This window comes from Scylla paramamosain, chromosome 7, assembly GCF_035594125.1.
Source record: "Scylla paramamosain isolate STU-SP2022 chromosome 7, ASM3559412v1, whole genome shotgun sequence".
Taxonomy (NCBI): domain Eukaryota; kingdom Metazoa; phylum Arthropoda; class Malacostraca; order Decapoda; family Portunidae; genus Scylla; species Scylla paramamosain.
The window spans coordinates 13,197,501-13,207,991 of NC_087157.1; the positions used below are offsets into that span (position 1 = coordinate 13,197,501).

The 10,491-nt window shown below is 43.1% G+C and overlaps 1 protein-coding gene across 4 annotated transcripts in view; it reads right to left on the minus strand.

The window, feature by feature from the left end:
• LOC135102089 (uncharacterized) overlaps window positions 1–7,314 on the minus strand; it is a 122,211-nt gene extending 114,897 nt beyond the window's left edge. For 3 of the 4 annotated variants that reach the window (XM_064006829.1, XM_064006826.1, XM_064006823.1), the window contains exon 1: window positions 7,032–7,314. The gene's annotated coding sequence lies outside the window, so the exon portion shown is untranslated. The remainder of the gene's footprint in view (window positions 1–7,031) is intronic. The other variant, XM_064006825.1, reaches the window with a different exon arrangement.
• Window positions 7,315–10,491: the final 3,177 nt, after the last annotated feature.

A 10,491-nucleotide genomic window follows, 5' to 3' on the forward strand; every position in this document is an offset into this window, starting at 1 on the left:
AATTACTGTTCTGTGTTTTACATTTGGCGGGTAATGGATGCCGAATCACCAAAGTTACTTCTATTGACGCCCAATTAGTTTTTGTGCGAGCCAGGCCAGCCAGGGCAGCGCCTCCCCCCCCCGGGTCCCCGATGTGCGAAACGAGAGCAAATGTAAAGGGTGCGAGATGAGCTGGTCTGACACAATAACATGAAAAATTAAGCACATGTACAAACTGAACTAGGACACCGGGACACTGGGACACCGAGACCCAGTGCACGCGGTGGTTGATTGATTGGTTTAATTAAAGGACGCTGCAATAACGGGAACAATTAAATGGCACCGACACTTCACGATGGTTACAGTGAAGGAGAATAACAGAACGGTGAATACGGCAGCACGTTGCAACACACACACACACACACACACACACACACACACACACACACACACACACACATTCATCAATACTTCCGTCGTGATCCCTGCCTGCCACTATCTATTACACCATTTTCTGTGCCTGCAATCCATAACGCGCGGCCGTCTCCCCGCCCCGGCTAACAAGGCAGTATCCATACCAGCAGTCCAGTACGGAAGTGTAAAGTGCAGACTCTTGTCGTATTGACCCCCGCTGGTGCTTGGCTGGCCGCGGGTGGGCGGAGCTGCGTGTTCCCAAACTTTACGTCCTGAAACTACCTTAACTTTGCCAGACGAGCGGCCTGACCTTCGAAGAAAGCCTGATACTGCCAAGCCGCATTGAAAATTAGGTAAGATTTATTCACTCCCTATTCCGAGGCATCATACACGGATATTAAGGCAGGAGAGAAAATACAGGCTTTCCTTCCCCCAGTGGAGCGCAGCACTACACAGATAATGGCTGCACATGATGCTTTCATGAACACGTCACTGAAAATAACATAGAGCAGGTTTGATTTTTTTTCTTCTTTTTTTTTTATGAAGGAGGGACACTGGCCAAAGGCAACAAAAAAAAAAAAAAAAACACTGAGATGCCAGTCCCAGAAAAGGGTCCACAGCGGTAGTCAAAAAACTGAAGGATAAGTGTCTTGAAACCTCCCTCTTGAAGGAATTCAAGTCATAGGAAGGTGGAAATACAGAAGCAGGCAAGAAGTTCCAGAGTTTACCAGAGAAAGGGATGAATGACTGAGAATACTGGTTAACTCTTGCATTAGAGAGATGGACAGAATAGGGGTGAGAGAAAGAAAGTCTTGTGCAGCGAGGCCGCGGGAGGAAGGGAGGCATGCAATTAGCAAGATCAGAAGAGCAGTTAGCATGAATATAGCGGTAGAAGACAGCTATAGATGCAACATTGCGGCGATAAGAGAGAGGCTGAAGACAGTCAGTTAGAGGAGAGGAGTTGATGAGACGAATAGCTTTTGATTCCACCCTGTCTAGAAGAGCGATATGAGTGGAACCCCCCAGACATGTAAAGCATACTCCATACATGGACGGATAAGGCCCTTGTACAGAGTTAGCAGCTGGGTGGAGGGAGGGGGGGGAACTGGCGGAGACGTCTCAGAATACCTAACTTCATAGAAGCTGTTTTAGCTAGAGATGAGATGTGAAGTTTCTAGTTCAGATTATAAGTAAAGGACAGACCGAGGATGTTCAGTGTAGAAGAGGGGGACAGTTGAGTGTCACCGAAGAAGAGGGGATAGTTGTCTGGAAGGTTGTGTCAGGTTGATAGATGGAGGAATTGAGTTTTTGAGACATCGAACAATACCAAGTTTGCTCTGCCCAATCAGAAATTTTAGAAAGATCAGAAGTCAGGCGTTCTGTGGCTGCCTTGCGTGAAATGTTTACTTCCTGAAATTCCTTGAAATTTTAGTAATAAGCCAAACTATCTAGCGTTTACGTCAGCTTATGCTTAATGGGAAAACAACACGAATTCTATAATGGGATTACAGACAGCAGCTGCACTCACGCTGCGAAGAACAAAATGACTGACACCAGAATGACTTACTGGGCTTATTAGCAACTAAATCCCAGCATTGCCGTAGCCTTTGATATTAATTTGTGATATATTTCTTAGTATATCCCCGTGGAGATGAAATTTAAAAAATCAAGACTGCTCTACAGGAATGGATGGGCGACCAGCCATCAAAACGCAAGTCGTTACAACTAATACTCCATCACAGCTCAGCCAGACGCGCGGCTCTGCACCCCAACGCTGAGGAACCGTGACAATTTATTGGACAGCAGGAGGGTGAGATTTTAAAAATTCTCGGTTGTACGTCTCGGTGATCGAAGCCGCAAGATCAGCGTTGCCAGAGTATCATCCCAATCCCTCAGCTAACGGTGGCGTCTGACTTACCAACACTGATAAATGAATTTGATTTTATATTTAAATGAATGCAGTCATGTAATCCGAGGACAACTCATCTCTGAATGGAAGCCTTACCACTTCATTTGGGCCGCGGTCTTCCTTGCTCTTTCAATGACTCTATGACCTCTTTATATATCCTGACCTGTAATGACTGTCGGAGGAAACCCCTTCCCCCACACCACCCACCAGCACTCCACGCAGCCTTCCCTCCCTCCTCGTGATGCAATGACACTGGAAAAATAGTTGGAAGCAAAAAATATCCACCTGTCAAGTTCATGTGCAGGCCATTGACAGGTTTTCCTACTGAATCATAAAGGAATATTACCATGTGCAGCGCCGGGATGAACCAAACAAACATGAATATACTACAACCATATTTTCCACCTCGCCACAGGTTTGGGCACGCACAGCAACCCGATGAGGCGAGGTGCACCCAATCTCACACGACAACAACCAACAAACAGGAGGCGCAGTGTAACCCTGCCTCACATCCCCTCAGTAGTTTTCCTATTCTTCCTCTCCTCCCCCTACAGGCTACATCTCTTCCACTACTAATGAGCATGTGATTATTACATTAATTACATTATTCATGTAAATAATGTGACAGGGTTTTACATGGTGGCCTTTCAGTGTGTATGCGTCATCACTTTAAAAGGCAGAGCATCACCAGTATGTATTTCTCACACAGCACGTCCACCACACTCATGTTCTACTAAAGATAACAAGGGAAAAGTTGTTACAATAAGAAAAGACGCAAGATGAGGGAGGCCCTGGAAGCTCACAGCTGTTCTCTCTCTCTCTCTCTCTCTCTCTCTCTCTCTCTCTCTCTCTCTCTCTCTCTCTCTCTCTCTTGATTTACAAACACACCACTGGTTGCAAAACAAATATTTATTTATTTAAGCATCGCCAAATCCCACCATGTTAGCAAATACTGAGGGATGAGCGTAACATGCGGGTGGTTTAAAAATATTGACAAAGACTGACATTAATTACGGTGCATTCTCGTCTGCCTCGCCCACGTGTCGAGCCATTCCCATGCGAGAACGAGGTGCCCAGCGCGGCTCTCAGCGGGAGCACGGCAGGGTGGCCAGGGGCCCGGATGCAGCCAGAGCGAGGGACGCGCGCCGCCGCTCAGCATGGGGCAGCATCATCTATCTGGCGTTGACAGTCGAATTAGCCAGCTCGTCAATGCCGTTCTGACGTACGCTGGGCACCCTCCTATTTATTTTTTGCTGGTTTTCACTTTTTTTTTTTTTTTTTTTTTTGTATTATCAATTTCCAACTGGCAGCCTCATTCCCTCGTGTTATGTTCTGTTTCTCTCGCATTCCCCAATCCCTGGCTCTCCGCCTCGCTCGGAATATATGGATTCAAAACATTTTATTTATATGTTTTCTACATACTATACATAATCTATCCGTCCTCCCCATTCCTGACCCTCCCTGCCCTACCCTACTCTGACCTACACTTCCCCACCCATGCCCTAACATAAGCTCCACCGACCTACTCTACCAAAGCAAGCGCCCATCCACATGTATGCATCACCCAAATCAGTATCGGCACAACATATCAAGCAAGCCTGGAATATATACGTATGCAGTTTGCTGGGCTGGGTTAGACTACCTGAGTGTCGCGTTTCTGCCGTGCTTCACTCGGAGATTGGCTGCCCTGATTTACCTACGCCGCCTGAATAAATATGAAAGTATTGATGACACCCGTAAAATAAACTGAACCTTAAAGTGCTCCTCTTGCAAGTGCCGCCACTTCCTGAAATTGCAAGGAACCCCCGTCGCCAGTAACACGTTTCGCGGATAACCCACATCTGCACCTCACTTTAGGACAGAGAGAGAGAGAGAGAGAGAGAGAGAGAGAGAGAGAGAGAGAGAGAGTCAGCTCTAAATCCATTTCTGCTGAGTATTATACAAAATAGAACCTGAACAATCCCCACAAGACAGACCTAGACTTGGAGATGAGCTGTTCCCGGCGATGGTTATTTGAGGCTATTAGCAACATGTTTACCTTCTCCAGAGCCGCAATTAGGTACAGGCTAAATAAACAAGACGCATTTTAAGTCTTTCGCGGTGAAAACACTAATCAAAATTCCATTTTTTCTCTTTTTAGTTGATCAAATCATGAATTACTTACATATACCTAATAATTTGATCTTAACACGCTTCTTGATGGGTTTTTCTTTTTTTTTTCCATTACTTTATTAATCTTTTTTTTTAAGCCTGAGTCAATAGTCTCGTTTTGTTAGCAAGGTACGAATTAATAACTGCAACAACCCTAGTAATAATAATAATAATAATAATAATAATAATAATAATAAGAAGAAGAAGAAGAAGAAGAAGAAGAATTATTACTATTACTATTATTATTATTATTATTATTATTATTATTATTATTATTATCATTGTTATTATTATTATTATTATTATTATTATGTCTCAACTCGCAAGGCCAGAGAGAATGTTCTACGGGACACGAAGAAAAAGAAGACAGCCAGGGCTATTATGAAGAACACTTTTATTGTAAGGACTTCGACATCACCTTTACGTCATCTTCAGTGATACACCACAGGGAGTAAAAATAAAGTTTACATAAAAAAATTCCATGAAAACACTTCATTCAATGTTTCCTTATGTGTTTACTCGTCAGCAATAGATCCTAGCTGCCAGACGCACGATATTAACTCCATAGGACCAAATTACACACGGCGATAGTCTTGGTCTCTGAAGAATCTATCTACTACTATCTATTCAGTACTTCCAAAATGCAGCTATATCTGGTAATCGCGTTTCAGGCTTTGCAGTGATACTTGTATATACAACATACATATAAATATCTCGGAATTCTTTAATCAATCAGTATGCTGCTGTGTGCAAAGAAGGAAAAATAATAACTAAATGTTGCATAATATGTGAAGTACAAAAAAAAATACACCTTATCTTGACCATATCTGCTTTAAAGAACGAACAGCGTGTCATCATCACGTTTCTGGATTCCCCAACATACTTCACCTCCTCCCCCATTCTCTCCGGAAATCATCGCCACTCGCCAAGGGAGGGAAGGGTGGGGCACTGGAACACCTGCCGGCTTACTCCGCTCCTCTCCTCTTGTAACTCTAGGCATGGGGTCAATGTCGATTTTTAGAACTATTCAGCTCTATGTATCTTCAGGGTTATAGAGGAAAGCGTTCCCCCACAATCCCTAACAGAAAATCCAGCGACCGGTATTGCTAGAAACACTGCAAACGAGAAAGCGTCTCCCCCCCCCATCTCTCTCTCTCTCTCTCTCTCTCTCTCTCTGGTCTGATACCGACCCACTGAACCGCTGCTCGAGCCTCACTGCTTCATCCTGATATCTCTCTATTGGCTGTGTAGTAGGATTCTGCCAGCACGGCGGCTCACTCAAAGGGAACAGGAAGGGCAGAGCTATATAGGAATACGTATCGTGCTGAAACTCAATAACATATCCTTCTAATTCTTGTAATTTTTTTCTTACAGTCGTATGACCTGACGAAATGTCTTAGAGCGTACTTTTTATTCTCAACTTCCCCCGTCGCAAGCTGTAAATTTACGCAATGAAGCTACAGCCACTAATGTAAAGCTGAAGGATATTCCTGGAACCTGCAGGTTCTACGATGCAGGAGCAAAGCTGGCGAGACTGGTAACACTGTGCAATGTCTGGCATATTCAAAATGAAGATTATCAGATAACTATTTATATTATACCAGGTTGGGTTTAGACAATGTGAACTGCTTTCACATTACAGCTCCTCCCGCCCTTCCCAAGCTAGTGTGGTGTTAGGAAGCTTTTGTCCTGCAGTGGAATCATGAAGGCTGATGCTACTGCTGCTGCTGCTGTTGTTGATGATGATGATGATGATAATGATGATAATGATAATGATAATGATGATGATGATGATGGTTACCAGTACTAGTACAAATGTTTCAGATATCTTCTTTAAGTGTTTGGTAACAGATTCTTCTTATTGGGGACTGGCTGGATAAGTTAGTCTTTTGTACATACGTGTAAGTCAAGACCTGAAAGAGGCTCCTGATGACTGTAATAACACACACACACACACATTGAATCAAAACCATTTCAGGGTAAAGTAAATTGACACCGGCCGTAAATTATTAAACCAAGTAGTATAAGTGTTAAGGTGGAGACAAAGTACACACTATACACCGCCAGTAAATATTGACCCGGGGGCCGAGTCCAAACGATGACCCGCCGCAACACCCCATGGCGAGAGTGCGGCGCTGCTCGGAATGGGGTTCGATACCCAAAACAGCTGAATAATTCGCAGTGTCGAAACAATGAACCCGACACACACACACACACACACACACACACAGACACATGAGATCTCTGCACACTACGCTTCTCTCTCCCTACACACAAACACATACATACTCACTCACTCACACACACTAACAATGCAATGACCAGCATAACTCTTCTGACCGCACACACGCACACACCAACACATGTACACACCACGTTTCAAAGTAACAATAATAATAAGATGGAATTCCCTATCGGCCACGTCTCATTTCCTGCGGTTAAGTGTTTCTAAGTGTAAGTTTGTGGCTTTGTTACCAGTTTTTATCTCCCAAGTTGGTATTGTAAAGTAGAAATAGCTTTGGGTGACTGAGGGTGTATAAACAAATGCTTACTAACAGTATATTTAAGCTACACTCACCAGTTGAGTCTGAAGGGCGGGTCTGAGTGTTGAGTGCCTGTCTCGTCTACAACATTCACCACTAACTAATAAAGATAACTCCACGAGAATCTCCAGACCCCAGCATTAGGAGTGTCCAATGCACGGCAGTGCCTTGGTGGTCCTGGTACTCCCTGTCACCCGCCGATCACTGGGTGCATCGAGACACGAGTAAACAACGTGCACGCCTCGGCCAGTCACACGCACTCACCAAAGACCCGCGTGCTGCCCCACACACGCGTCTTGTGTGGCCACTGGCGTGCAGGGGGTTGCCGCGCTGCCACAACAAGGAGAGCGTATCGTACAGGCTGGCCAAGGAAGCACACAGGAGCTCTCGCCCTCCTTCTCATCCTTTTACTTAAGCTCATTGTGCATCAAATGTTTTCAAATAAGAGAGAGAGAGAGAGAGAGAGAGAGAGAGAGAGAGAGAGAGAGAGAGAGAGAGAGAGAGAGAGAGAGAGAGAGATCCTACCACCAGCAGTACTATACCAAATCTTTTTTGCATATTTTTTTTTTTTACTTTTCATAGAAGTTTCATGATAATATCATAGAATCTGAATATTAAACATCTGATTACGAAATAAATGTGAACTAACAGCAACGAGATGAAAATTGAGCCCCCCCAAAAAAAATAAATAACTACATTTCGACTACAATTAAACTAATGTTCATCTCAATATTTCCTCACTCTGCTAAGAAAAAAAAAAAAAAAAAAAAGTCATCCTAATAAATGACTAGTCTCAAGCTTGGAGGAGCATAACATCTAAATCATCCAGCGCTCATTTGGGAACGTACGAACCAAGTACTTTTTTTGTAAACCGATTAATTCAGTAAAATAAAAATTAGACAAATATTGTATGCAGTTAACTACAGCCTGAGAGACTATCCAGTGAAAGACAGGGCAACAACGCACACACACACACACACACACACACGCATACACTGCATCACCATCTGTACAACGAAAGAAGGGGAAACACGCACACACACTGCATCACCGTCTGTACAATGAAAGACAGGGCAATACACACACACACACACACACACACACACACACAATGGATCACCATCTGCACAATGAAAGACAGGGCAAAACACACACACACACACACACACACACACACTGTATCACCATCTGTAAAATGAAAGACAGGATAACATACACACACACACACACACACACACACACACACACACACACACACACAGCATCACCATCTGTATAATTAAAGAGAGGACAAGACAACACACGCAACTCCTTCGGCCTCTCGTGATTCTGTCCGCCCCCCCATCCTTTCCCCAATATCTCTCCCTCTCCTCTCCTCATCCTCCTTACCCGTATGAACTGGCAATAAGTTCCAGTGCTTTGAGTCCATGTTCTCTCTCTCTCTCTCTCTCTCTCTCTCTCTCTCTCTCTCTCTCTCTCTCTCTCTCTCTCTCTCTCTCTCTCTCTCTCTCTCAGGTCAGGTAAAATTGACCTCATAGGATATAATAGTTTCTTCGTCTAGGTGCTGGTTAAGGTGAATTTTGTCTGAACATCAGTATTTAATATGATCTAGTGAGTCCCAACCGGGTTCCGCGGAACCATGGAGTTCCTCCATCACCAGGGATTCCACGAGAAACCGTAAATTAATTGTGTGCTATTATGAAATAATAATAAAGAATCTCTCTCTCTCTCTCTCTCTCTCTCTCTCTCTCTCTCTCTCTCTCTCTCTCTCTCTCTCTCTCTCTCTCTCTCTCTATATATATATATATATATAGCACTCCAGCAGTTCTCGGAGTACAGCTTCTGGGATCGCAAGCTTAGGTGTTGCTTCATTGTGATAAACACGTTCCATGATGTAGTTGATGGTGCGATCCACTGGAACATTCGTAAACAAGGATTCGACATCTAGTGAGGCAACTCTTCCTTCTGCGTCGCTGTTGTTGAGGATATCGATGAAATCTGAGGCTGACTGCAGACAATAGGAGGTAGGAATGTACGGTGTGAGGGCGCACAGTCTTTTAGCGATGTAGTAGGTAGGAGTGGGAATTTGGGATATTATGGGTCTTAATTTGTTGCCTGGCTTGTGGCTGCTATGGCAATGTCAAGACCCACAAGCCAGGCAAATATGTTAGGAAATAAGCCAGGAATATGTCCCTCCGGGCTTCGTTCCTGCTGGGCCTCGGCGCCTCACGCCTGCCCATCTTACCCTTAGGTCAGCAATAGTTCCAAGATGACTCATTCCTCTACGGAGATCCTTCTGTGTCTGATCTACCGTATGCGCCATGTCTTCAACTTTACCTATTAAACACAACCCTCACTACCTCTCTGCAGCTAAGTTCTCCACAGCTAGTTTCTCTCACACATCTTTACTACTGCAATTAAATACTATAATGAATTCAGTTTCCTTAATCTCTACTCTAATTAACTTAGTTGCCTTAGTGTTACTCATGCTTCATATACTAGTTCACTTCAACTCTCATAACACAGATCATGTTATTTAGCATACGCTTGCTCAACAACAACTTTCACCCGCTCGGCGGTTTTATTTATATATATATATATATATATATATATATATATATATATATATATATATATATATATATATATATATATATATATATATATATATATATATATATATATTACAGGGGTTCCTCCAAAGTGTAAAGGTTGGGAGTCACTGGGTCACGTGATGTGCCATTTACAATGAAGAAAACCTTAAAAAGCTCCACCTATGGCTAAGTAGTGGGAGACGCCTATATTTCTCAACATTTGTAATTGAGTATAGTTCATGAAATGTCAAGATATGTTGGTAATATAACATCTTGACACCCACACTTAACATTCACAGCCACTCATTCACAACCACCGCCAGTCATGACTGCATCGCTACAAACACCAATACTGCCATTGCTTCTGTGGTCCTAAATGTTCACATTCATTCCTGTAATGGGTAATTAGAGTCAGCCAAGTATTTCAGCACCCTGATCACAACAGATATGGTGTTGGTAGCACCCGCAGTGTCACAGTTGTAATTATGAACAAGTGTGAACAGAGAGTGCATGACTGATGGACAGTCTAAGAATACAAAAAAGATAACACTACATTTAGCCCACATTCTGAACTTTTTTTTTTTTTTCTAATAATGTAGTCTTCAAAGAAAACAACAGAAACATCTTTGGACAATGGACATATTTTAATGTTAACTCTGAGGCAAAACATGAGGAACATGGTATTTAGCAAAAGAATTATGCCTATTACAATTACTGTTCACTCTGGCCTTCAATCCAGAGCTGCTCACACATCACTGCACAGAGCAAAGTCAAAATTTCAACAGAACTTGTAGCATTTTTAGAAGGAACTGTATGTATGCTTAAAACACCCAAGAGGTCACACAAGTTGTTCATTCAATATCTCTTTTTATAAATTTTCAGGAATTGCTGACTACTAATT